Raw genomic sequence first — 26723 nt, 5'->3', positions numbered from 1 at the left:
GTTAATTTATCATTGTTCTATCTGGAAAGAGAAATGTCCACAATGCTGGAGTCCCCTGATGCCTTTGGACATGTCTCTGACAAGCATGTTTATGATTGTGTTTCAGTCACGTTGACTGCCATTTGGAGTTTTACTGGCAAAGATAATGGAGTGGTTTACCATTCCCTTCTCCAGTTCATTTTACAGATGAGGAAACTGAGGCAAACAGGGTTAAGTGACTTGCCCAGGGCTGGTCAGTGTCTGAGGTTGGATTTGAACTTGGGTTTTCCTGACTCCAGGCCTGGTGCTCTATCCACTGTGCTACCTTATCTGCCCTAACAGGCATGTTAGGAGGCAGCTAGTTGGCACAGTATATAGATAAGACTATAGGACTTGGAATCAGGAAGACCTGGGTTCAAATCCAGCATCAGTCATTTACTAACTGTGTGCACCCTGAGTAAGTTACTCAATTTAGTCATCTGTAAAATGGGGATAATAATAGCACTTACCTCACAGAGTTGTTGTGAGGATCAAATGAGTTAACATATGTAAAACACCTTATAAATCTTATACAAATACTAGCTATTATTTATTAACACAAGACATTTTAAAAGTAACATTTATGAGAATCTTGAACAAGGAAAATTCACATTATGACGAAACATAGTCACAACACTCAGGGTAAGGTACTATTTAACATTTTGCTTCATTAAACGGTATAATTGTCCCTTAATCTTTTCTACACACTCTTATGGAGTCATTTTCCTAAAACCTCTCATTCCCTCTATGACCACTTTCCTCTGGCTCTTTACTCTTTACACAAGGGTGAACTGAAGTAAGAAAAAAGACCTCTTTCCTCCGATCAATACCCTAATACCTTCAAAAATGGGGAGAGAAAGGTCTGCTTTTACCTAGGTTCTTACTCTAATCCCTTCTGATGATGGAGAAGGCTATGACTGGAACTAGAGAAATATCCATATTTCCTTTTCAAAGAGTAGTTATTGCCTTTGATCCATTGGGGGAGGGGGGGAGGGATGCCTAACCTCTGATTATTGATATTTTACACATGTTCCTAAATGAAAGAGAATGTGCCTAAGAAAAAGAGGAGCTGGAATTTAGTGGAAGGTATGGTTTCCTGATAATTTTGATTAAGTACTGATCAAGTTTCCTTCAAGTAAAGTTTGGAAGGAGCTTTAGTTTGAGAAATATTTATTTCTTAATCTTTTTCAGTTGAAACTAAAAAAAAAAAAAGTCTTCATAAGCTTCCAAAGAAGGGTGAGGAGTTGAGGTTGGGAACCAAGGTACCTAAGAGAAGAGCAGTGACCTGGATAGAAATAGGAATGTTCAGAAAAGGGGTGGGTGTTAGAGGTCACTTTTGGATATAGTGAGCTTGGGATGCCTATAGGACATCCAACTGGAAGTGTCCAAAGACAGTTGTGACACTTGGGTGCTGTGGGATTAGGCCTCAGGAGAGAGAAGAGGGTTGGATATGTATCTAGTCAAATCAACAAGCATTTATTAGATACCTGCTATGTGCTAGGTAGTGTGCTAAATGTTGGGGTACAAAGAAAGGCAAAAGATAGGCCTTTCTTCAAGGAGCTCACAATCTAACGGAGGAAAAAACCCCATGAAAACAACTACGCACAAACAAGATGCAGACAGGCTAAATTATTTCATCAACAGAATGAAGACACTGGCATTAAGGGGAGTGAGAAGAGCTTTCTCGTAGAAGGTGGGATTTTAGCTAGGACTTAGGGGAAGCCAGGAAGCAGGGATGAGGATGGAGAGTAAAACGGCCTAGAGTTGGAGCGTCTTGTTTGGGGAACAGCAAAGGAGGATTGCCATGTGCTACTGGAGTAAGATGTAAGAAGACTGGAAAGGTAAAAGGGGGCCAGGTTATGAAGGGCTTTGATTTCCAAACAGGATTTGATATTTGATTTGGGAGATGATAAGGAGGCACTGGAATGCATTGGGCAGGTGTGCGTGAGGCTGGGGCTATCAGGGTAACGCTTAAGGAAGATCAATTTAACAACTGAGTGGAAGAGGGCCTGGAGTGGGGAGAGAGGTGAGGCAGGCTGACCTAGCAGGAGGCTATTACAATAGTCCAGGTGCGAAGTGATGAGGGGGCCTTCACCAAGGTGAAGGCAGTGTTAGAGGAAAGAAGGGGGTGTATTTGAGAGATGTCACGAAAGTAAAATTGATAGGACTTGGCTTAAGTTGGACATTGGTGGTGGTGGTGGTGGTGGGAGAGAAAGTGAAGAACTGAGAATGACCCCTAGGTTTTGAGCCTGGGTAACTAAGAAGATGGTGATGCCCTTTACAATGATAGGGAAATTAGGAAGAGGGGAGAGATTTTAGGGAAAGATGATGAGTTCTGTTTTAAATAAGTTGAGTTTGAGATGCCTATGGTACATGCAGTTCAAAACGTCCATTACAATTATCTCTTAACTCCAATATCCAATAGTTGGAAGAGACGTTAGGGCTACATAATTATATCTGAGAATCAGCAGAACAGAGATGATAATTGAATCAGTGGGAGATGAGAAAATCAATAAGTGAAACAGTATAAAGGGAAAACAAAAGAGGGCCCAGGACAGAATAGCATGACTCTGAAGATCCAGCAAAGGGGACTGAGAAGGATCAGTCTGACAGGTAGGAACCAGGATGGAGTAGTACCATGGAAACTTAGAGAAAGAATCTTCAAAAACTCAAAAAACCAGTCCCCGCCCTCAAATAGCTCACATCTAATCAAAAAGGCAACATGCGAAGAACTGTGAACAAAATATAGATGGGATAAATCGGAAATACTCAACAGAAGGGAAAATTAAGAAGGACTGGGAAAGGCATTTGACAGAGTGTGGGACTTTAGCTAAAACTTGAAAGAAACCATGGAAACCAGGAAGTGGAGTTGAGGGACAAAACTTCCAGGCATGGAGCACAGCCAGTGAAAATGTCCAAAGTTGGGAGATGAGAGTAAGTGGAAGCAATGAGAGTAGACTGATGTGGCTTTACAAGTACGGATTCCCTGTTTTTGGCATGTAGTTGTAGTTATGAATAGGTACTTCATAATTTTACCTATAATTATATTCATGCATAATTATACCAGAGAGATAGATGACAGATAAATATTTATTAAGCACTTACCATGCCTAGCAAAGTTCTAAGTGCTGGGGATACTTGCCCTCCAGGAGCTTACAACACATAAAAGGGACCTGGGAAGGACTAGTTCTGGGAGTCATGGATTGAGCTATGCTTTTAAGTGAGCAAATGGAGGTTTGGGGAAGGAATTCAGCCATTGGAGGAAGAGGAGGCTATAGGGTTGAAGATATTGCCTGGGTGAGGGAGTGTGCTCATCTCTTCCTTTCAGAGATACCAAACCCAAGGCTATTGGATTAACACAAGCAGTAAGGCTATAAAAGCTGGGATATGAAACTTCAGAGGTGGAAGTGACCCTGCAGGTCATCTAGTCCAGGTGCAGGAATCCTCTGTATAACATCCCTGACAATTACCTCCTTCAAACTGGGCTCTGGAAACCCTCCCTAATGGTTGCGCTCTCCGCAGCAGATGTTCCAACTCCCAAGCCTACCCAGAAACCTCCAGTGTCTCTTCTCTGCTCCTGGATCCCCTAGATTTCTAATTATTCTCATCCATATGTCTGCCTCCCTCTCTCCTGTTAGCGCTCCGGGGTCTTCTTGGGGAGGCAGCGATGGCCACACAAGTCCATCACTGCCACGCTGGGGGCCACTTTTGGCCAGTCTTGCCTCTGATTCAGAGCTCCGATGTATTCTGGATCTCACCAAGATGGGAACCCTTTGCACTGGGGGGAGTTGCTTACACTTACTCCCTTCGCCCTAAGACTCCCTCCAATGTATCTCATCGTCTTGTTTGCACCTAGTTGTTTGTACGTGGTCTTTAGACTGTAAGCTCCTTGAAGGCAGGGGCTGTTTTTGCTTTTCTTTGCTCCCGCGGCCCTTAGCGCGATGTAGTAGGCGCTTAAAGAAATGCTCGTTGACTGGGCCCTGGGACTTCGAACACGGGCAATTCGGCTGCCCGGCTTCGCCGCACGCCCACCGTTCTCCTGCAGGGTTTTGGCCCCGCTCCCAGGCACGCGCCCTTCTCTAGAGAATCGCGCACCCAGTGTCCCTGGATTTCCCAGGCCCTTTTCGGACCGCCAGGGGGAGCGCGCGCTCCGCCGTGCCTCTCTAGTTGCCAGCCTCCCGCGAGGCTCTATGGTCCTGCCCCCGAGAACAGCGGCGGCGGACGGGCGCAGGCGCGAGGAGCGCTCGAGGAGGGGTGGGGCGTGCGCGGTGGGGCGGGGCGTGCACAGCGGGGCGGGGCCGCGCCGGGCCGGGGAGGAGACTTCCTGGGGCCACCGGGGAGGATGTCGCGGCTGCCCCCCTCGGCCCCTCAGCCCCGGAGACGTCGCCGCCGCCGTCGCCGCGGCGCTTGAAGCGACCCCTCCCCGACCGGGACGCGGAAGCTGGGCCCCCGCCTTCGCGCGGGTGGAGCGGGGGACGGTGGCAGGTGAGGCGTGGACCCGGGGGAGGGGGCTCTCCGCTCTCCCACTCAGCCCTGCGTCCCTCCCCCATCTCCCCTCCGTCCCCGCCCCCTCCCCCCCGCCGGAGACCCTGGGTGGAGGGAGGTTCCCTCTGTCCCCGTGGCAGTGAGAAGCACCCCCAGACCCTTGGGGCGGCCGCTGGGTCTGAAGCCCGAAGACCTGGGTTCGAAGCCTTGCTCTGCAGCTCGCTTCTCCGTGTGACCGTGAGCGAGTCGTTTGCCTGCGCCCCGCCTCAGTTTACCCTCTCTACAATAACCGGGTTCGGACTGGGATTTCGACACAGGGACCCCCCTGAGCTCAAACTTATGTAAACCCACTCCTGTGTGGATTCCTGGGGTCAAATGGGACTTTGGGAATAATTTTAGCAAACGTTTCTATAGCGCCTACTGTGTGCCAGGCACTGTGGTAATCTCTATAATAATAGCCAACCTTTCTATAGCGCCTGTCCCTATATGTGCCTATTGTGTGCCAGGTACAGTGTTAAGGTCTTTAAATAGTAATTGCTACTATTTCTGTAGTGCCTGCTCTGTGCCAGGCACCGTGCTAATAGGTGACATTTTTATATAGTGCCTACTACGTGTGAGGTCCTGTGCTAAGCGCTTTAAAATGATTATCTCGTGTGATCCTCATATTGTTATCCCCATTTTGTAGATGGGGAAACTGAGGCACACCAAGGTTTGGTGACTTGCCCAGGGATACCCAGCTAGGAAGTGTCTACTATGTGACTCTCCCCTTCCCTGTTTCCCCCTCTCTCCTCTCCCTCCTACTCACCCTCCTGGGCAGCCACTTGGTGGAGCAGCTCAGAGAGCCTTGGATTTAGAGTTGATGGGACCTGCATCGAGATCTCTATTTTGCTCTTTACTCTTGGTATGACCTGGGCCAAGTCATGCCCTTGCAGTAGTTCTTGATGTATGAAAATGAAGGGGATCACTTAGTCACTCCATGACTTCCAAGGTCCTTTCCGTCTCTAAATGATGTATCTTGTTTGCGTGTCCTACTCTTTGTGACCCCTTTTGTCGCTTTCTTGGCAAAGATGCTGGAGTGATTTGCCTATTTCCTTCTCCAGCACATTTGACAGGTGAGGAAACTGAGGCAAACAGGATTAAGTGACTTGCCCAGGGTCACACAATAAGTGTCTGAGGCCAGATTTGAACTCACAAAGATGAGTCTTCTTACTCCATGCCTAACACTTTATCCACTGCATCATCTGGATGCCAAGCTGTGGGTCTAATGACCCAGTATTTGTAAAGCTTTTTCCTCTCAGTGCCGCCGCTCCCCCCCCCATACTCCCATTTTGTCCTGTCTGCAGCTTGTTTGGACTTGGTTAATTTGCTAGTCATCTCTTTTTGACTGAGGTCTTGGGGAGCTGGGACTATTCTTCAGCATTCTTTGTATTATGCCAGTTCTTAAGCCCTGTCGCTAACGCCGAGCAAGTTGTATGAATGCTGGCTGCCTGACACCTAGAAGTACTAAGTAAAGTCTAACTATTATCATTTAGGAAGCATTCCTGGAAGCGATTGAGGATGCTGAGACACTTCCTGCCTTCAGGGATTGTCCATTCTAATGAGGGGGAAGAAACTCCCCCCCACCCTTAAGGGATTACTTGTGGTGATCTGCATAATCCCTTCTCTTCCCTTGGGACTGCTGGGGGTGGGGAGGAAAGCCCAAGTGCTCCCTTCTCTTTGCGCCCTCCCTTGTATAGTCTCCAAACCCTTCTTGAACCACCTTGAGTTGGATTGTAGGGGAAGGTAACTTGTTTATGAGTAGAGCTAAAGGTAACTTCCCTTGAGAAGGACCCTATCTTTGCTTTTTTAAAAGAATAATCACCACCTTGGAAAATTAAATGCCTGGGATTCGATCAGGATCTTTGGAGAGCTGTGGTTTCCCCCACCAGCGTCCACTATCTTCCTAGAGATTAATCTGCGTTTGCTCCTTGGAGTGGTGTGTGGGTAGCTGCCCTAGAAGCGGGCTGTGGGTGGGGCACAACTGGTCTTCCACTTCAGGGCCCTATTCAGGGTTGAGAAGCAGGGAATGAAGCAGGACTGTCCTCAGAGCCTTGGTTCCTAGACTAAAACCTCAGCGAGTTTATTCTTTTTTTTGTTTCTTCAGTCACTTGAACAGAGCATTCTGCTCTGAACAAAAACTGTGTGCCATTGAGAAAGAATGAGGTGTTAACATTACTGGAACAGCCTTCTCAGCAGGGAATGTAATTGGTGCATTGCACATGTTTTTTTCCCACTCCCATTGCTTTGGATTCTATTTAACATCCAGTGTAATGAGGTGATGAATAAACATGCGTTGGTTTATGCAGCTTGCCAGGCAGAAGTTAGACATGTCCTGAGTTCTTAGAGGCTTAGACCAGTCTGGAGGGCGTCTGCACATTCCTGCTGCTGCCTCCGATGCCCTGCTCGGGCTTAGAGGGCTCAGCTCAGTGGATGGTCTGCTCCCTGTTATGGCAGGGTCTCCAGGGAGAAAGGAGGCAATGCTGGCTGTTTAATGTCTGCCTTATTGTAAATCCAGCCAGGCTGCTTGTTTGTGATTTGTAAAGAGAATTTCGGTTTGACAGTTTCGACTTTTCTCCTCGATCTCATGGGCATGAGGAAATGGGAAGTGCATCTGAAATTTTGTGGTTCCCCATGGTGGATTGGAGAATGTTATTTGCACAAGTTGTAATTGGGTAGGAGGGGAAAGCTCAGTGCTTTGTCAAGATTGTGTCCAAGGTTGGAGAAGAGTCCAGAAGATTGACCTTGTCTTTGCCGAAGGGAGGGGCTCTGGGTGTGAACTTTTGGATGAGCTGTCAGATGAGGCCAGTGTGTCCACTGGTGTGGGGCAACTGGCCTTTTCTTATTAAAATGTTTGTTATAGGGGATGGTTGGGTAGGGGAGGGGGAAAGGTTATATGTTGGGAAATAAAGGAGATGAAGAAATAAGAAATGAAGCAAGTCAGAGATCTTAGCAGTGGCATGGAAACTCAGCAGACTGGGTTGTATTTTGTAGCCTCAGCAACAGACATAGTGTCTGGTTTCTAGTTACTCCAAGGTTCCACCAAGACTTGAACCTTGATCACTGGATTCAGAGTCTAGAATGCTAACCATTATGCTAGTAGGTGCTTAATGTATTTTGTATTTCTGAAGTGGCAAATGGAGTGGGTTTTGCCCCATGTAGCTCCAAATTATGATGGTGTGGCTAATAGCACAAGCTTGCTTTGTGCTTGAAGAAAAATGTGAACATACTGCAAGAGACATTTGAATGTCTATATCTAATTACAGAGACCAGACCCCTTCAGACCTCTGTATTGAGCAGCCCGAAAGCTGTTATCTTGATCGTTTACATTGGAATGCAAGGTGGTAAATTCTCTTAATTGATTAGTTAATTTAACCAGCTGCTAAAAGAGTGGAATACACAGAAAAAGAGAACATGCCTCTGAAAGCTTAGACTTAATATAGTTCAGAACTTTCTGATGCAAATTAAGTTTGTGTAGAGTCTGACTTAGCACTTTTAAATGCAAAGGGTTAGTGGAGTGGGGGAAGGAAATACGAATTTATATGGCACCTACATGTGCTAAGTATTTTACAAATGTTATCTCATTTGATCCTCACAACCACCCTGTGAGGTAGGTGCTGTAATTATTTCCACTTTACAGTTGAGGAAACTGAGGCAAACATATGAGTTGACTTGCCCAGGGTCACCTAACTAGTAGGTGGCTGAGACCAGATTTGAACCCAGATGTTCCTGACCCCAGGCCTGGCACCACCTGGCTGTCAATATGGCAGCTATTGTGGACGTTTCTTGGCAATGACAAGCATTTAAAGAAGAGCATTTCTCTGAAAAATTAATTCTCTCTTTTTGTGTTCATTCTCAATAAATGAACAAGTTTCCTACATGCCAACTGTGTGCTAGGGATACAAAGACAGCAGTGAAACTGCCCCCACCCCCAGGGATTTACATTCATAGGGGGAAGGGAGACCACTTGTAAATATGCACGTATGTGCTATCTAAATATGTGGTCATTTTTTTAGAGGGCTAGGGAAGGCACTAGTTGCTGGGAGGATTGAGAAACTTGTGGAGAAGGTAGCTTTGGAGGAAACTGGAGGTTCTTAGAGAGTGTGGGTGAGGAGGGGGGGTACATGTCAGGGCTGGGAGCAAAGAGGCTGGAAATGGAAGGCCTTGTAGGGGGAGCAGCCGGCAGGCCAGTTGGACAGCTGCTGCTGCTGTGACCTTCATTCCTGAAGAGGACTGTGACACCTGTACGTTGCGTGTAGGGGCGTAAGGTATAAGTAGCCCCAGAGGGAGGTGGGGGCTTGTTGTGAGGACTTTCAGTGCCAACCAGTGGAAGTTGTATTTGATTCTAGAGTTAATAGGGCATCGCTGGAGTTTAATAATGACTAAGGAGTGTTGTGGTTAGACCAGTGCTTTAGGAAAATCTCTTTGGTAGCTATTTGTACTTACCGTAGCCAAGTTAGTGCATGTATTGTAACCATACACATCTTGCCTTTTTGATTGTGTGACAGGACCGAGGGCAAGTTGATTTACCTGGGCCTCTGTATTCTTATCTGTGAAATGGGGCACTTGGACCACATCCATCAGAGGCTCTTCCAGTCTATATCCTCTGATCCTGCGACTGCTTCGGATGAAAAGTGTTATAAAATTCTTGATCAGTATTGGTTGGGCAGCTAATTAACTGCTTGCTTTATACATTTTCTCTATTACAATTTTTACTTAGAGTGGAATCTCTGATATGTTAGGGAGCAAATGGGAGGACATATGTAAAGTGTTTTTTGAATCTTGAAGCATCTGATCATGAGATAGATCATAGATGCTAGCATTTATTGACTTGCTTGAAAATCTGCAAAACTCTGCCCTTGTTATTATCTCATTCCATCATAACTTAGAGGTCATCTGTTCCTCTCCCTCTTCATTTTACAGGTGAAGAAATGGAGGCATCTGGTGACTTGTCCAAGGTCACCCAGTAAGTGGCTAAGATTCACCCTAAGCTCTGTCCCCAACAGGAGCTGAAGTGAATAGAATTTAGAAACTGGCAGGGAGATAGAAATGACTACTGCTATTATTATGGCCCAAAAGGCCCCAAATCTTGGCCTGCTTTTGTTGTGAGCCAAGAATAGTTTTTTACATTTTAAAATATAATAAAACTGTTTTAAAATGTGAAAACTGTTCTTAACCATGGCCATGCAAAAACAGGTCTGCCATAGCTTGCAGACCCCTGTTTTAGACCAATTATTTTGGCCTTTTATAATAATAATAGTTATTCTTTAGCACCTAACGGTTTGCAAAGGACTTTGCATAATAGCACCTGTCTTCCCGGATTGTTGTGAGGACCAAATGAGACGATATTTGCTTAAAGCTCTATATACATGCTAGCTATACAAATATTATGTCGTTTGGTCCTCACAGTATCCTGGGAGGTAGCTCCTGTTATTATCTGCATTTTATAGATGAGGAAACTGAAGAATAGAGAAGTTAAGGGATTTGCCAATAGTCACATAGCTGGGAAGTATCTGAGTCAGGATTTGAACTCAAGTCTTTCTGATTTTTAAGTCCAGCTCTCTGTTAACTAATTATTAACTTATGGTTTACACTGACTTATGCTAGACACCGCGGAGAACTATAAAGATAAGTAAGAAATGAATCCGGGTATAGGAGCTTACAGTTTGGAATTTGACCAGACTTGCCTCCCCCAGAATAAATCCAAATCCATGTAATAATGGTTGATGCTTTATTATAAGTTTTATTGGATTACATTTCTAGAATGATGTATTAAAAACAAACCAGAGAATTATGTAACCGCTAATAGGGGAAATATTGTTTTAACACGATTAAAGAGAATGGCCCCTTTTTTGCAGTTGAAATTTGTTGTGATGGAAGCATTTGGAATGCATCTGGTTAGAAGTTCTTTTGTAACAGGAAATTTTATTATAAGAACACATAGAGTAGTAAGATTTTACCTATGCCTGTAGTGTCTTTCCCCCATTCTCCCAGAGGAAAAGACCAATCACTAAGTGGCTCTTTTGGTTGCCCATTGGTGGACAGCCCTGATGGTCTGGAAATTGATTATGTGTCATCCAGATGTGTCAGGGTTCCTTTAAGCTGGTTTCCTCAGTGGAGGAGGATAATAGGTGTTCACTATACTTGACATGCCTGAATTCTCTTACTACATTGTTCCCTTGTTTTTTGGTGTGGTTTTTTTTTTTCCATCTCAAAAGTAAATAATCCCCATTGCTGATTTATGGAGTTTTATTGTTTTGTCACTAAAGTAATTTATTAAGATTCCATTTCAGTGCTTTTAAGCTTTCCTTTTTATTAATTATTTTAAAGCCAAACATGAACTTTAAGTTTCCTATGGGGAAAACTTTTTGAGTCTCTTGGTATAGCCAGTTCTTGCTTTAGGTAAAGTCACATTATGCAAATTCTGCTTTATAGAATTCTGGAAGAAATCCACATTCCAAGGAACCCACACTTATATTAACTTTATTGTACCTGCTCCTAGGCTCAATGCTCTGCCAGGCCCACCCTCCCAAAAAAAAAGAAAACTCCAAACCCTCTACATGAAAGCAGAACACGTGCAGAGAACAGGACAACAGCAGCCTCCTGTCTGCGCCCCCCCCCAACCTCTGTACCGTGCCCTGAGTGTCTGTCTTCACTCTTTGTGCCAGGTACCATGTCCCCCCAGCCCTTGTGTGCTCCTCCTCCTGCTCTTGCTTCTCAGTCTCTGGCCTCTAAGTGTCCTTGGACCCTGGGTGGCCCTTCCCTCCATGGCACATAGCACCCTTCCTGCCTCTCTCCTTTCCCACATCTGCAGGTAAATCCACGTACGTAAATAGAAAACTGTCTGTACAGTAAAAAAAAAAAAACAAACCCAAACAAACAAAAAAACTGGGTTAGCTAGCATTCTGTCACCTAGAAATGTTTAACCAGCACTCTGGGCTTTGCCAGTATTAATAACTGAGGTTCATCATGATGACTCTAAGGCCCTGAAAGATCCTGACATGCCTCGTGAATCATTGAAGCAGTCTACGATGGATCTTACCCAACTTACCTTATCCAATATTTTTGAAAATTGGAGTATTTGGTTAACCTACAGAACACCTCATTCCTTAACCTTGCCAGGTAACTAAAGCTTGCTGTATGATTGTCAGAATGATACCCCTTTCATCTGTATTCTCTTTTTTTTCTTTGTTCTTTTTGGTGAGGCAGTTGGGGTTAAGTGACTTGCCTAGGGTCACACAGCTAGTAAGTGTCAAGTGTCTGAGGCTGGATTTGAACTCAGATCCTCCTGACTCTAAGGCCAGAGTTCTATCCACTGTGCTACCTAGCTGCCACTGTATTCTCTTCCTTTATCCATGAGAAAAATCTGGAATTGGAGCTCCGTTGGACTCCTGAATGACCAGTGAGTGATGCTGCTGAGCCAGCCAGCAGCCTGGCCAGGCCATCTGTTCTGTCTCTGGCAGTTATGTTGGGACTTCTCACACTGGGAGAATTTTGAAATGAGCCAAGGCAGCTTTCCAAATTCTTCATTTTTGGAAGCCCTTGTAAGTAATTCTTAAGTAGATTTGTGGCTTCCCCTGGAGGTTCAGTCTCTGCAGTCGAAGGCCAGTTCATCTCTACCTACCCCTGGCCTTCTCTTTTGGTTTTTGTCTGTGCTTTTCCACCAGTCTACCATTGAAACTCTGTCCTTGGATGGAGGCCTTTCACCATTTTGTAGAGACCAGGGTAGCGAGTGGGCTGCGGTGCTTATGTTATCTATCCTGTAGGATAACTGTGCCTCATGTCTGACCCACCTTTTCTGAACATACACTTTCTGGATGATATTCCTTAGGAAGCTCCTTGCATGTACATCATCATGGGAAATATCCTGTGGTCTCCTTACACCCACCAGGTGGCTCTCCATTGCGCTTCTCTTTTTTTTTGGTCTAGATTTGTAATTTCATTGACAATGGGGAACTTCCCTCTACCAATGCAGATCAATAAGTACTTATTAAGTCTCTGCTCTATGTCAGGCAGCCCTCTTGAAGACAAAAAATATGTATGCCCTGCTATCCAGAAGCCTGCCTTCTATGGGGGGGAGACGTGTGCATGTTCATGAAATGACTACAAGGGAGTTTAGGGGGAGGGAAGGTGAGAGCAGGAAAGGCAGGCACCACACAGAGAAGGAGGCTTGGTGTTAAAGCTGAGTCTAGAGGAGGGGGAGGTGAGGTCAGGTCACCAAGTTCGATCCTCAGATGGGGGACTGCCAGGGCAAAGAAAGGCACAAAGCTGAGACTTGCGCAATGAGAAAGACAGTGGGGCTGAACCCTGGAGTGCTCCTGGAACAGAATGATGTGTAAGCAGCTCGGTCCAGCTTCTGAGAGGCTTTAGATACCAAAGGAGTTGACACTCTATCTTAAGAGTCTGTATGGAGCCACTGGGGTTTATTGGAGAGGGGATTGATATGGTGAAAACCTGCGTTAAAGGAAAACTTCTTGGGGATCTTGGAGAAGGGAGATCATTTGTGGTTTTAAGAGGGCCGGGTGTTGAGCGATTAAATGATTTGTTCCTGGTCACTCGGCCAGGATTTGACCAAGGGTGGGCTTGAACTCCTCTTTGATGTTTACCATTCCAAGGCCAGTTGTCTGTATGTTCTTTGTACTGCTGCCTCTTGCCTACATTTAGTGAATTAAAATTCTGGATTGGAGCCTTTGCTGAGCTCATGGGTCTGCGTTTATATTTTGGGAATAAAATGTATTAGAAAATGCTTTCAGTAATCTCAGACTGCTTCCTGATGCAAAAACTTAGATTCTTAACACCACTATTCTTCTAGTGGGTACCATATGCCTGAAGATGTTAGAACACTGCAGTGTCTGAATCATACATTCCTCCGGCTAGACGTAGATGCCAGGGGTGACCATAAGAAGACTGAAGCATGTTAGCAATGAAGACTTAGGCACACTTGAATTTAACAAACATTTATTAAACAACTGTGTGTTAACCGCTGGGGCAAATGAATAAAAAGGAAATAGTCCTTGTTTCAAAGAAGTTTATGAGGGCCGTATCATGTATATACAAGTAAGTAAATGGAGTGAATATAAAATATTCAAAGTATTCAAGGGGAGAAGAAGTGATAGTGAGGGGGGAGATTGGGAAAGGCCTCATGCAGCAGGTAGTAGCTGAGCTGGGGGAGGTGAGGGCGGAGTAGATGCCAGACCTAACGTGGGATAGGGAATGCCATATTTGGGGGTAGGTAGCAGGCAACTTGGAATGGAATGAAATGAGCATGAAAGGGAGTGAGATGAAGTGAAAGGTTGGTGGAACCAAATGTGGGGAGTCTTAAATGCCAGACTGAGGATCTATCTACCTAAATTCCATTAAGGATGTCTTGAAGATTTTTAAATGACTATGGGGCTCATATGGTGGGTTCCCTGTGTTAAGAATATGACCACTCTTATCTATGGAAAATGGTTTGGAGAGCGGCAAGATTAGAAACAGAGAGACTAATCAGGAAGCTATTTTGAGTGTCTAAGCAAGAGGGATAGGGTCTGTACTAGGGCAGAGGTCACATGAATAAAGAGAAGCTGGGGTCAGTGGGAGAGAAGGTGTGGAGTAGTGTCTACGATAAGCCATGATGGGGCTTGAGAGAAAGAGAGAAGTCAGGATCACTAAGGTTATGAACCTGGGTGACTAGAAGGATGGTGGGTAGAAATTTACATTTGGACTAGGGATGGATTCTGGGGAAAATCTAAATGTTTTGGACCTGTTGAATTTAAAATACCTGTGGTGGCACTTCCAGGTGAGATGTAAGTTGGTAATATGGAACTGGAATTCAGGAGAGAGATTAATAATAATTTTTTAGTCATTTTTTAGTCGTGTCTGACTCTTCATGACCCCTTTTGGAGTTTTCTTTGCAAAGATACTATAAATTATTTGCCATTTCCTTCTCTAGCTCATTTTACGCATGAGGAACTGAGCCAAATAGAGTTAAGTGACTTGTCCAGGAAGTGTTTGAGGCTGGAATTGAACTCAAGAAGCTGAGTTTTCCTGACTTGAAGCCTAGCACTCTATCCACTGTGCCACCTAGCTGCCCCTATATTTAGTCTAGTTTTTAGGAATTCCATTTGTTGGGTAAAGTTTACCACTTTCTCTTCTAGGCTTTTTTATTCTCTTTCTGGTTCTTGAGAAATTTTATTTTACGTTTTTAGCTTTTGCTTTATTTCTTCTAGATATCTGCATAGACCTTATGGAAAATCCATTTTTTTCCTATCAATCTCTGCATGTAGTTGCTACAGTTAGATAGGCAATAATTTTTGTTACCGTGTTTTTTTTTTTTTTTTTTTTGCTTTTCCCATCTCTCCAGTTTTAGTTCTTGAATCAGGGCTTTGTTCCAGGGTCAGGCTCTACCTCCTAATCCTCTTTAGGGGTGGAATCTCCTTAGGTTAGCCCTAGATTGTTGTGCTAACTAACCTCTACCCACAGTTTTTTTGGCCTCTGAATCTTTGAGGCCTAGAACACTAGGTCTTCAGAGCCCTGGCTAGTGTCTCAGGGCATTGTTAAGGCCCTCAGAGTCCGTACTCTTATTCTTTAGCTTTCCTTCCTTTCCTGGCTAAACTTCTTGAAGATGTAGTCCGCAGTTGATGCCTCTACTTCTTTCCTTCTCACTCTTTTCTTAACTCTGTTGCCTTGACTTGGCTCACAGCCCCAGGCCTAGGTGGAAATGGTCTGGGTGTCCTGTGGCATTGTACTGTTCAGATGTGGAGTAGAAGTCAGTTTTGATATCTCCTCATTGGCTTTCTTGATCATTTTTCAGCTTACTACAAACGTTAGGATTTTGCTGGCACAGGTATGTTGCAGCTGTTGACTCCACGCCTCTTTGGATGGCCATCTCCTCAACGTCCTTGAGCCCACCTTTCCAGACTTACTACATTTCAGTCAGATTGGCTCACTTGATGTCCTTCACACATATCATTCCATTGCCAGTGTTGGAGCCTTTAAATGCTATCCTTCACACCTGGAACACACCTTATCCCCACATCTGTCTCCTTCAAAACTCAAGTCAAGCATGACTTCCTTGATGGACCAGATCCACTAACCCCTCCCTCTTCCCCAGTCTGCCAAAATAAAATGGTATTTGCTTTGTAGTTCCTTATATATGGACTTGCCTTTTCCCTGATAGAAGATATGCTTTTCTTTTTCTTTATTTTTGCCACGAAAACCCCAAATGGGGTCAAGAAGAGTTGGAAACGACTGAACAGCAACAATGAAGACTATAAATATAAGTCAGTGACTCCATGAGGCATCAAAAAATATTGGAACAAAATTAAAACTTTGGGAAAAAAAAGGAAATTTAAAGTATCTGATATAAAAGTATCTGATATCAGAACAACTGGAAAACAGGTCAAAGAGAATTCAATAATCATTGGATTCCATGAAAACCATGATTAAAAAAAAAGCTTGGACACTATATTTTTCTTCTTATTATTATATTTTCTTTTTTTCAACTAAAAAAATGGTTCTTTTCTCTCCCACTCCTGTCTACTTGTTGAAAAAAACAAACAAACAACAAATCCTCAACATACAAATAAAAAAAAAAAGTCCTACATTGGCCATATACAAAAGATATACAACCAAGAATAACTTACTCTGCAAAGTTGAGTATAGTCCTGTGGGGGGGGGGGGGGGATGTATTTTTAATGGAATAAAGGACTTTTGAACATTTCTGATGAAAAGACCAGAGCTGAATAGGAACTTGGAAATACAAATACAAGAGTCCAGAGAAACCTAGAAAAGTAAATATACTTGAGCAGTTGCAAGAAGCTGTCTGATGATGAAGTGCTGACATTTTAGGATCCAGTCTTTTGGGATGTGTTTTGAGGATTTTAAGATGCAACCTATAGATAGGGAGAGACTGAAGATTAAAGAGAACCAGGGATGATTGTGAGGCCAGTTTGCTGGAGGAAACTAGATGAGATGGGATCAAGGTACGGGTAGGAGAGTTGGCTTGTCAAAAAGAGCCAGCCACCTTTTCATCAGAGACTAAAGGAAAAGGGAATGTAGATTAATGTTCAAGTGGAGAGAGAGAAGGGGAATGGTGTCTATTTTCTCAGTAGGAGGGAAGATCTTCAACTGAAAGGATGGGAAGTCTTGAGAAGAGAAGATTTGGAGAGCCCTGTGTCTCTGCAGGGAATGTAACTGAGCCAATTAGGGAAGATTACCTTACAGTAGTGAAGGCCTGGTCAAGGTTAGATAACAAATTTGTGGTAGACCCAGTCAGACCAGTTTCCTGACTTTCTGCTTCACAGTTTAGCAGCAGTTGTTAGTAAGGGTAGAGGAGGCAGATGTTGGGGTGCTAATCCAGGGTTGGAGTCTGGCAAGGTATCTAGCTTCAAGAGGACAAGGGCACAAAGGATTTGAAAGTAGAGAACATTTAACTGGCTAACTATGAAGTAAGGATTGGGAAAGGAAGAAGGTGAAATCTGAGCAGGGGTGATGGCCTGGGAGAAGACTGAGGGTTGGAGTTACTTGGAGGTCTCACTGAGGGTCAGGAGTAGGTTTAGGAGCAGTGAGGCATAAAGAGATGTGGGATGACAGAAGGTTATGGTCAAATAGGAGGAGGATAGGTTTCTTGATTATGGCTGGGGATATTATGGATGATGGTGAGGTCAAGGGGGAAGGCCTTGTGTGTGTGTGAGGAACACACTGAAGGCATAGAGGTCATTTAGTCCAGTGCCCTGATTTTTCATGAAGCCTCTGCTGAATGTCCAGATCCTTTGGAAAATCCCATAAGTGTGAAGAATTAACAGTGTAATGAACTAGGAGAAAGAGAAGTGAATAAATGAATTTTAAGACAGGTGATATATCTAAAATGTACGTGTATTTTTACTCCACATCCTTAATTTCTATAATTAGAACCAAAATTGTTTCATTCTTTATGCATTTATTGCTCTTGGTCACTAATCTCTAGTTTTAGTTGAGTTGGGTTCTAATACCTTTGAGTGGCAGATGGGGCAATTGGTAACCTTACCCATCATATTTTTCCCTTTAGAAAAAAATCAATGAATAAAGAATAAGATTGCTTAAAACTAGAGGGAATAAGTTTTGTTTTAAAATGCCTATAATCTTTTTTCTTTCATACTCAACTTTTTCTCTCCTTCCTTTCTCTTCCTTCCCCTGTTGCTTTTTTCCCTCTGACCTTGCCTCTCTGTGGGGCTTGCTAGTGATACCTCCAAGCATTGCTTAGCTACTTCCTGCAAGGTTCAAAGAGATTGGTCTGTTACTTACTGATACCAGTCTTCCATCTAAGTGGGTTGAAGCTTTCTAGCAAGGATTTGTTTTTAAAAGCTGATTGGTAAAGCACAAGTTTAAAAGGATTATCAGTGGTGCCCAGTGTAGTATGTAAATCATAAAATAATATAGATCCAATTTTAGATATAAGGTACTCTCATAGAATATTAATTTTTAACGTGGAACCCTGTGAGCTTTTACTCCTTATATACCTACCGTAACTAAGATGTTTCGTTTGTGTCATTGATTGGAGTAATTTGTATTCTGAGTAAGTTGGAGCCCTTTAAGGGCCTTTGGGTTGTTCTGTTACAGTCTAACTGCTGATTTGTAATACAATTAAAGTTTTGTTCACTAGGACTGCTGACATAATTAGTTTAATTTCTGCTCCTTATGTATTTCTTTTGGCAGCTGGGAAATTAAAATACTACATGTTGCACGAAACTGCCTTTTTGGGGTGATATTACTATCAGATGAATACTCTGTAGCCCCCAGGGTACGTTCTTCAGGATGTCTTATTCAACTTTTTGTAATAGGCTCTTTCTCTTCTAAGACATTAATGCTTTAGGGACATAATTGGCTATTTAAGCATTCAGAAGGAACAATGTTTGCCCTTTACTCCATGATTATATATTTTCCTTGAGTCTCTTTTGAAGAAGTGAATGTAATTTTTGGAAACTCAAGGCTATTACTATTCATACAAGTAAATGAATTTTTTCAGTAGCTCTTCCTGACTGGCATGGTATTTTCTGATAAGCCATGTTATTTTATTTTTTTTTTTCCAAATCTGCGTTTTGTTGTTTTTAGATTTAGCTTCGGCAGACTGAAAGTAAAGGTGGAAGGGCTGTAATTCCTAGTAATTCTTTTCATATTTTTCTAAGATATGTTTCACCGCAATGACCTTAGTCCTTAAGGGAGATTGTACATTTAATTACTGTAATCCACACTTAATTTCCTACAGAATTCTTGGATAGATTCTGTCCAGTCATGGCTTTTGAGGTGTTACATAGTGACCTACTTAGGCTTCTATCTCTCTGAAGGTTGCACGCCCCTTTTCAAGTAAGAGTAACCTTGGCACAGAAATTTCCCCATTATATTTTTCCAGTGAAAACTGATACAAAACCTCTTTTTTGTTGCTTCAGCATCCTTTTTCTTTTTCTGTTGATATGCTAAATTGAAGAGGTGGGTTTTTTTTGTTTTGTTTTTTTTTTTGGCTTTAAGGGGTTGGTTTGCATATTACTTGTCTTTTCCCTCAGTTTTTTTTTAAGGTTTTAAGGATGTGTGTCTTCTCTCCAAATTAGTGACGTGTATATAATATTTATACTATTTTAAGAGAAATGCAGTTTTATAGTCTTGGGCTTAAGAAAGCTCAGAGTATGTCCAGTTCCTTGCCCAGCTTGCTTTAATGTATAAATTAAGTACATATTTGTAAAAAGCAGCAATGTTTGTGTGCAGCCAAATTCTGTTACTTGAGAATAATCTCTTTGAAGTCAAGGATATGTCTCATTTGTCTTTGTGTTTCTACCAGTCTAACAAAGGAAAATTGTTCTCCTTTTTAAATAATTGGTCCAATAAGTGAATGTAAAAGGCCTTTGAAAAAGTTGCTTCTCTTAAGCATATAGTTGAATAGCTCTTCTCCTGTCCCCAATCTTGATTATACTGTTCATTTGCTTAGAGAATCTGCAAAAAGGTCGATGGAGACTGTTCACAGAGTCACAGAATGGAACAGTGGGAAAGGCCTTTGGAAACTAACATGTGATCATAATATATATAACTCTTTTTTGAGAGGAGGAAACTGAGGCCCAGAGAGTCAAGTTTTCAAGTGGCCAAGTTCCTCCTGGAACTTCTAGTCTAGTGTTGGTAAATCCTTAGAGGGTTTATGAAGTAAGGAGGTTTCACCCTGTAGATAAAAAAATATCGTTCCCACCAACATTTTCATTGTTCCTATGCCTACTGCTTTTCTAGTGATACAGATCTACTCCTTGTATAGTCTTTCATTGCCTGACCAACATAACTTTTCCAATAATAGCCTTAATATATTTTTGAAAGACCTCATTATAATACTCATAGAAAACCTTGGGGGTGATTGCCTGAAGTGAAAGTTGTAATATTGTTCCTATGGAAACTGCTCATTATACTATGCCTTTTTTTTTCCTGGAGCCAGTGAGGAACAATTGTTCCTCAAAGGTGGGTTACCCTCAGGATGTTTGAAATAAAATTTACTTAGAAAAGTGGAGGCATCTTATTGTAGTCAAAATAGCACTAGATTTGGAGTCCAAGGACTTTCTGGCCTTGCTACTAACTACTTAATTAATGCTTGTGTGATTATAGGCAAGAAGACCCTGCCACTTTCTGCTTATCTATAAAATGAAAAGGTTGGACTAGACCAGGGGTTCTTAACCTGGGGACCACAGACACTGGATTTCAGGGGGTCTTTGAACTTGGATAGGAGCTTGATTCTCCTCAACCTTTCGTTTTCTTTTATACTCTGATGAAAGAGTTTACATAATGGATGGTTCCATAGACTTCTCAGGTAGGCATTGTCCAGGATCCTGGGAACTTCTTGCCTTAAAATATCTGAAGTGAAGCAATGTGTACAGACTGAGAGAGGAGGAGAGCTTTAGGGTAGATCACTTTGTATTCTGCTACTGAAACCATCAGATTAGACCCTCTTGACCTGACTGTTTTGCCCTGGAGTCAGTGACTGGGCTCTTCTAAGTCTTGTAAAATGTTAACAGACTCATTGGTGTCCCTGTCTGATCTGTGTTCTGTACTTGAACAGACTGTGCATGCCCATCTCTTTGGTTTAGTCTCAGTCAGTTTTCCATCCTCTTGGTCTGTATTTCTACACCCTGGCCTGTACTGAGCCACCAAGTGAGTGGTTTCATTTAAAAATGAAATTTCTGAGTACAGCTTGTGTTGAGGAAAGTTTGTCTCTGTGGCTTCCTTTGAAGAAGGATTGCAAAGAATAGCAAAGGGGCTGAGAAGGTAAGTTATTAGTTAGTGATTGTGTTTTTATAATGTCAGACCGAGTTTGCTGATTTGGAGCAGAAGAAACTTTCCCTTTGCACACTTGGCATCTTGGGTTAATTGCATAGCTGGATGAAATGTCAAACTTGATAGATTATTGGAGTTGTTGTTTTTGTGGTTAAACAATAATGAAGCTGTTTGGATGTTTGCAGAGAAACACTGCTGCCTGTGTCTGGACTTTGGACTGGAGAAAGTTTCGATTGTTGGGAAGCACCAGTCATGGAAAAGGCCGCTTGTGTGGCTCGTTGCACAGCTGTCTAAATGACTCTCTCTCTCTCTTGAGGCCATTTGCACAAGCATGACCTAACACTTTGGGAAACAATTTATGTTTCTGATTCCAAGAAAGGCCCAGGATTGGCTTGTCTGGTCAGTTGGAGAACAGATACTGGAGAAAACAGTATTCTACATGAGTTGATTGAATGGATCAAACAAATGATGGTTTTCATTTTATCTTTGAATCTCTTGGATCTAGTACAGGGCTTATTGAAATGGATTGTCAGGAATAAGCATCTCTAGGACAAAACCTTTTTTTTTTTTTTTTTTTTTTTTGAAGTTAAGCACTTTGTATACATTTGGATGCTTTTTTCCCATGTTAGGTCAATTGAGTACCTGCTGAGTGTAACAGTGTGTTAGATTGTACTTTGTAATTTTTATTTGGTCATTGTGAACTGTCATATAGCAGGAGGCATGTAGGTGAAGGACAGCATTTTTTTTTAAGAAAATAATATTTTGAGGGTTTAATTGAAAAAATTTAATTATCCTGGATCCAGATATATTGAAATTTGCTATCTGACATGAATATTTCATATGTTTATATGGATTTATTTTGTGCAGTTTAATTTGTTTTACCAGGTGAGATTTCTTCTGGATGAAACTGCATTTTCTGGTTTGAATTGAAGGAAGAATTGCTTCTGTAAAAAAGTCTGAGCAAATTTTTCAGAGGATGTTTACTAAAAAGTGTCTTATATTTGGTTAGCACTTTAACATACTGTAGAGTTTTCATAGTTATGTGTGATAGTTATTTTTCAGGGTGGCCTTTTAAAGACTTGATTCCATTTCATTACATTAAACATGCAGGCCAATCTGTACACAAATAAATATTTTTTAAATTATTGTAGTCATTATGTGTTTCATTGTGTATATTATTGAAGTATCGTGTTTCATGGTAGTTTCTTAATTTCAAAATATCTTGAGTGAATTTGTTCTATGAATCTGTATTATTTCAGTATGCTAAAATCTAAAAAAATCTTTCAAATAACATGATTTACTGTCAAAATCCATTGCTAGTATTAAAATGGCTTCACAGAAGAATTAGATGAGTGAGTTTAATTTGGAAAGCAACAGTCCCCTTTGTCATATTTAAGTGAAGACCCAAAAGGGAAGCCCAAATGACTCAATTGGAGACACCAAAGGGAGTAGGAGGTAGAGACAAGGAAAGGCTACTAGGACGGCCTAATGATCCCTTCAGTGGGGCCAGGACTGACACCTCCAAGCTAGGGCAGCCCTTTAACCCCCTCACAATGGGGATGGGGCTGACACCCCCAAACTTGGCTTGGCCCACCAAACCCCCCTCACACTGGGGTGGCTAACACTTCAAAAGTGGGATTGGGAAGGGATACCACCAGATGATGTCACCAGAGAACCTCGGGCAGAATGCTCTTCAAGTTGTAGCTGGAAGAAGGAATCCACAAGGGACTCTTGAGAGGTCTATACTTCGAGGCAACTCAGGCAGCTCAGTGTCATGGCCAACCTCAGATCTGAGTGGCTCAGGTGTTTTTATAGGGTGAGGAGGGGGTCCTAGCCAGGAAGGTCTGATTGGTTTCCTACTCCTGAGGTCACAGGCAGGGAAATACCAATCACCTAGGAAACAGGAAGTTTCTAGCCTGGAGTGTTCCAAATATAGAGGTTTCCAGATCTGGGGGGGGTTTCTTAGAGAAGGGGGCAGGGTAGGACTATGGAGGAGATAACGAGTATGGAATAAACAGCCTATTGTACAAAGAAGGACTTGGCCAGGGAAAATCAGATTTTTCTTCCAGCTTTCAGCACTTATGCTCATGGGGAATTAAGTTAACATGGTCATACCTTGTACTGGATGTTGAACATTCTACAATGGATGCTCCTATTTTTGGATTCCATTTTGCTGATTGTTTTTGTACTTTGATCTCAGGTGGATATTCTCCACAATATCGAGTTGGGCAAGCCTGTCCTTATCTTCTGTGAGGTTCTTAAATGTGTTTCCTGTAAATCCTATGTAGGATAAATGCTCAGCCCCTTTGGGGGCCTTCTTGTAGTCTGATGTGTGGATACTAGTGAGGCACACACAGGCTGTCCATCAGTTGTCCCTGGCTCTTGTGTGTGACTGTCTCGTTCTAGTTCTGTATCTTTCTGGTGAGATCATCTATGCTTCTATTATACAGAGTCCTTAATTAGTAATGTATTGCAGCTTATACACATACAGCATTTGCTTCTACATTGCCCTTTGGGTGACTCCATTTTAATTCTTTGACTGTTATCCCTGTCTTGGGGCATGGAATAGGATCATCACCAGTGGATAGTCCCTTCTGTCTTCCCCTCTCACTAATCATCAGTCTGTCCCTGCCTGTTGGCTGCTTCCCATCTGCTTACAAACACACCTATGTCTCCTGAGCCTCAAAAAAACCCTGCACTTGACCCATCCATCCCCCCTAGTTTTGTCCAATATCTCTTTCCTTTTTTTGGCTAAACTTCTTGAGAAGGCAGCCTCCAGTCAATGCCTCTACTTCCTTTCCTCTCCCTTCTTAACTCTCTGTAATCTGGCTTCTGACCTCATCATTTAACCACTGAAACCACTCTCTCCAAGTTTACTCTCTGTAATCTGGCTTCTGACCTTATCATTTTAACTGAAACTGCTCTGCAGTATTGCAGAGCAAGTTACTAATGATCTCGTAATCACCAAATCTAATGAGTTTTTCTCAGTTCTCGTCCCTTTTGACCTCTTTACAGCCTCTGACATTGCTGATCATTTCTCCTCTTTGATATTCCCTTCTTTTTAGGTATTTGTGACATTGTTCTCCCCTAGCTTTCCTCCCACCTTCCTGACCACTCAGTTGTCTTTGCCTGATCTTTATTTAGCTCACACCAGCTTAACCATAGGTTTTCCCTAAGGCTGTGTGCTGAGCTCTTTTCTCTTCTCCCTCTATATTCTTTTCCTTGGTGATACCAGATCCCATGGATTCATCTGTTGTCTCAGTGGAGATGATTCTAGATCTATTTGTCCAGCTTTAATCTCTCTCTTTACCTCTAGTCCTGAATATCTTACCGACTCTTAGGACACTTCAGACTGGGATGGCCTATAGACATCTTAGAGTCACATGTCAAAACTAAACTCATTATTTTTACTTCCTAGCCTTTACGTCTTCTTAACTTCTCTGTTATTGTCCTGGATACCAGCAGATATCCAATCTTGTTGTCTAGGTGTGTCATCCTCGATTTTTCACTCTCTCATCCCCTTTATTCAATCTGTTGCCAAGACCTGTCATTTCTACCTCCATAGCATCTCATGTATATATGTACTCCCTTCATTTCTCTGACACTGCTACAGCCCTGTTGTACGCCCTTATCACCTCAAACTTAGACTGTTGCAATGGCCTTCTGAAGGTTGGTCTCTTGACCTTGTCTCTCCCCAAGTCTCATCCTCCAGTCAGCTATCAAAAAGTACAATGTCACCTGCCTCTTCACTCAGTTTGCCTCCAAGATCAAATATGAAATATCCTCTATTTGGCTTTTAAACCTCTCCATAACTGTGGCCCCTTCTTACCTTTCCAGGCTTCTCACACCTTCCCTTTTCCTCCTACATGCTGCCACGAGTCTTTGATACACAAACATGATGCTGTCTCCCTGTTCTGGACATTTTCAGTGGCAGTGTCCTATACTTGGAACTACATCCTTCTGCATGTCATTGGTCATCTTTGAGAATGAAGGATAAACAATAACTCCCTCCTCATCTTTGACTCCTAGGATCCCTGACTTCCTTCAAGTCTGAACTACAGTCCCACCTTCTGGCCTTTCCCAGTCCTCCCTAACTTTAGTGCCTTCCTTCTGAGATTATATTCAGTTTACTACCTATGTATTTTGTTTGTGAGTCCTCTCTAAGCTCCTGGGAAGCAGGGAAGGTTTTTTTGTCTTCCTCTGTATCCCTCATGCTTAGTAAGTGCTTTATAAATGACACCAGAATGATAATATCAGTGTTAAAAAGCTGGGCCTTTCTTTTAGGAGAAGTTTGGGGGTCCTTAAAGGCACTGCACAATTCACCTAAAGTGTTAATCTGTAGAACATTTCAGAGCCTACTTCATGAGATCCATAATCATTCAGAAGAGTGCTTCTGGGAAAACCAGGTGGATAAAGAGTGCTTATCTAAACTATATAGTAGGCAGATGAATGAACACATGGATGATGCTGGTCCATCAGTCAGTATATTTTGGCCAATGCTGTGGACAGTGAACTTGGATTCAGAAGTGGACAGCAGTTGGAGATAGGTCTGGATTGCCTTGGGAAGGTTGTGTGGTGCTTTTAATCACCCCAAGCTTCCAGAAACAGAGACCCATTCTTTAAAATCACTGTTATTGTAGTGTTTTTGTGTGATGAGATAAGGGTGGGAGAGGGAGATCACTTTCAGGCCTGCATTCTGGTGACATGAAGAGCCAGGTCAGTGTGAGAAGTAAAACACGAACTTGATTTTTTGTGATCTTGGTGTCCTGCTTTGGAATGTGTCTTGCTGTCTTTACATCTATGCCCTAAGAAAGTAATGGGAGGGGAAGCGTGTGGGAATCATCCTTTGTGTTACTGTTCCCAGATCTTCTCCTCCCTCTCATTGTTAAAATTATTACTGTGACAGTTGCTGTAACTTTTGTAAGAAAACCATTTGCAGAATCCTTTCAGATGTGTGGTACCACACCTGGTGAGTACATCTTTCATGAGTTTTACTGCCTTAATTTGTCTAATTAGTGCTAAAATATGTTTGATTCCAAGCAGATCCTAGTTGGATCCTGAATTGAACTGCTTAATTCTGGGTGGGCTCTGCCAGCTCCCTGGCCTAATTGGCACCAGGGTAGGTTGGATAAAAATACCAACGAGGGGAAGGATTCAGGTAGTGCTTGAAATTGAATTTAGGTATCTGGGCTAGGAAAGTAATCTTGAAGTTTTTGTTGTTATTGTTGTTGTTGTTGTTTTTTCGTAGCCATTTCACGTGCTATACAATGTAAGTTCATTAGATTACTTCATAAAATTAATAAAAATTAAGCTTTTTTCTTGAATTTTATATGAATTATTTAGCCCTTTATATAGTTCCTAAACTGTAAACTTTTCTCTTGGTATTTTTTCCAAGCACTTTCTATGAATGCATCCCCAAATAAACTGAAGGTACTTCAGAATGGATCTAAAAAACCTCCCCTTGCTCAGCTTTAAAACTTAAATGGGCTTTACTGACTGGGCATTCCTTCTGAGCATTTGGGTTTTCTTTTATATAAGAGGAAAGAAAAATGAATACTTTTGAAAGAGCTATGAAGCACTCTTCTGAATTCACAGTTAGATGCATTTGGGTTTAAATAAACTTGAAGTTTATTTCCAAGTAAACTGGAAAGCATTTTGAAGAACTCCTGTATGTTAGTGTATGTTTCCATTTTATTATAAATAATGTAAGCCAGATTTTATGATTCAAACTCTTGAAGAACCTCAGGGAGAGAGCAGTGTGCGCAGTAATCTTTAGAGAGAGTACAGTCCTTTGGGAATTCATCTCATCAGCCAAGTAGGTAGATGGAGTGTTTTCTTAAGTGCTACTGAAATGTGCAGTTGAGTTCTGATTTTGGAATCTTTCCTGCCTTCTCTGCCTCTGCCATTACTTTGCTTGGATGGAA

General features: G+C 42.4%; 1 protein-coding gene across 1 annotated transcript in view; it reads left to right on the top strand.

The window, feature by feature from the left end:
• The first annotated feature begins 4428 nt into the window (after window positions 1-4428).
• Window positions 4429-26723, top strand: part of LOC114043117 (E3 ubiquitin-protein ligase rififylin-like) — a 63472-nt gene continuing 41177 nt past the window's right edge. Inside the window, exon 1 of the mRNA XM_027862074.1 lies at window positions 4429-4503. The gene's annotated coding sequence lies outside the window, so the exon portion shown is untranslated. The remainder of the gene's footprint in view (window positions 4504-26723) is intronic.

This window comes from Vombatus ursinus, unplaced genomic scaffold (genome assembly GCF_900497805.2).
Source record: "Vombatus ursinus unplaced genomic scaffold, bare-nosed wombat genome assembly UNPS02014768.1, whole genome shotgun sequence".
Taxonomy (NCBI): domain Eukaryota; kingdom Metazoa; phylum Chordata; class Mammalia; order Diprotodontia; family Vombatidae; genus Vombatus; species Vombatus ursinus.
The sequence above is the reverse complement of the archived record's forward strand: the minus strand, read 5'-3'. Positions and strand labels throughout refer to the sequence as shown.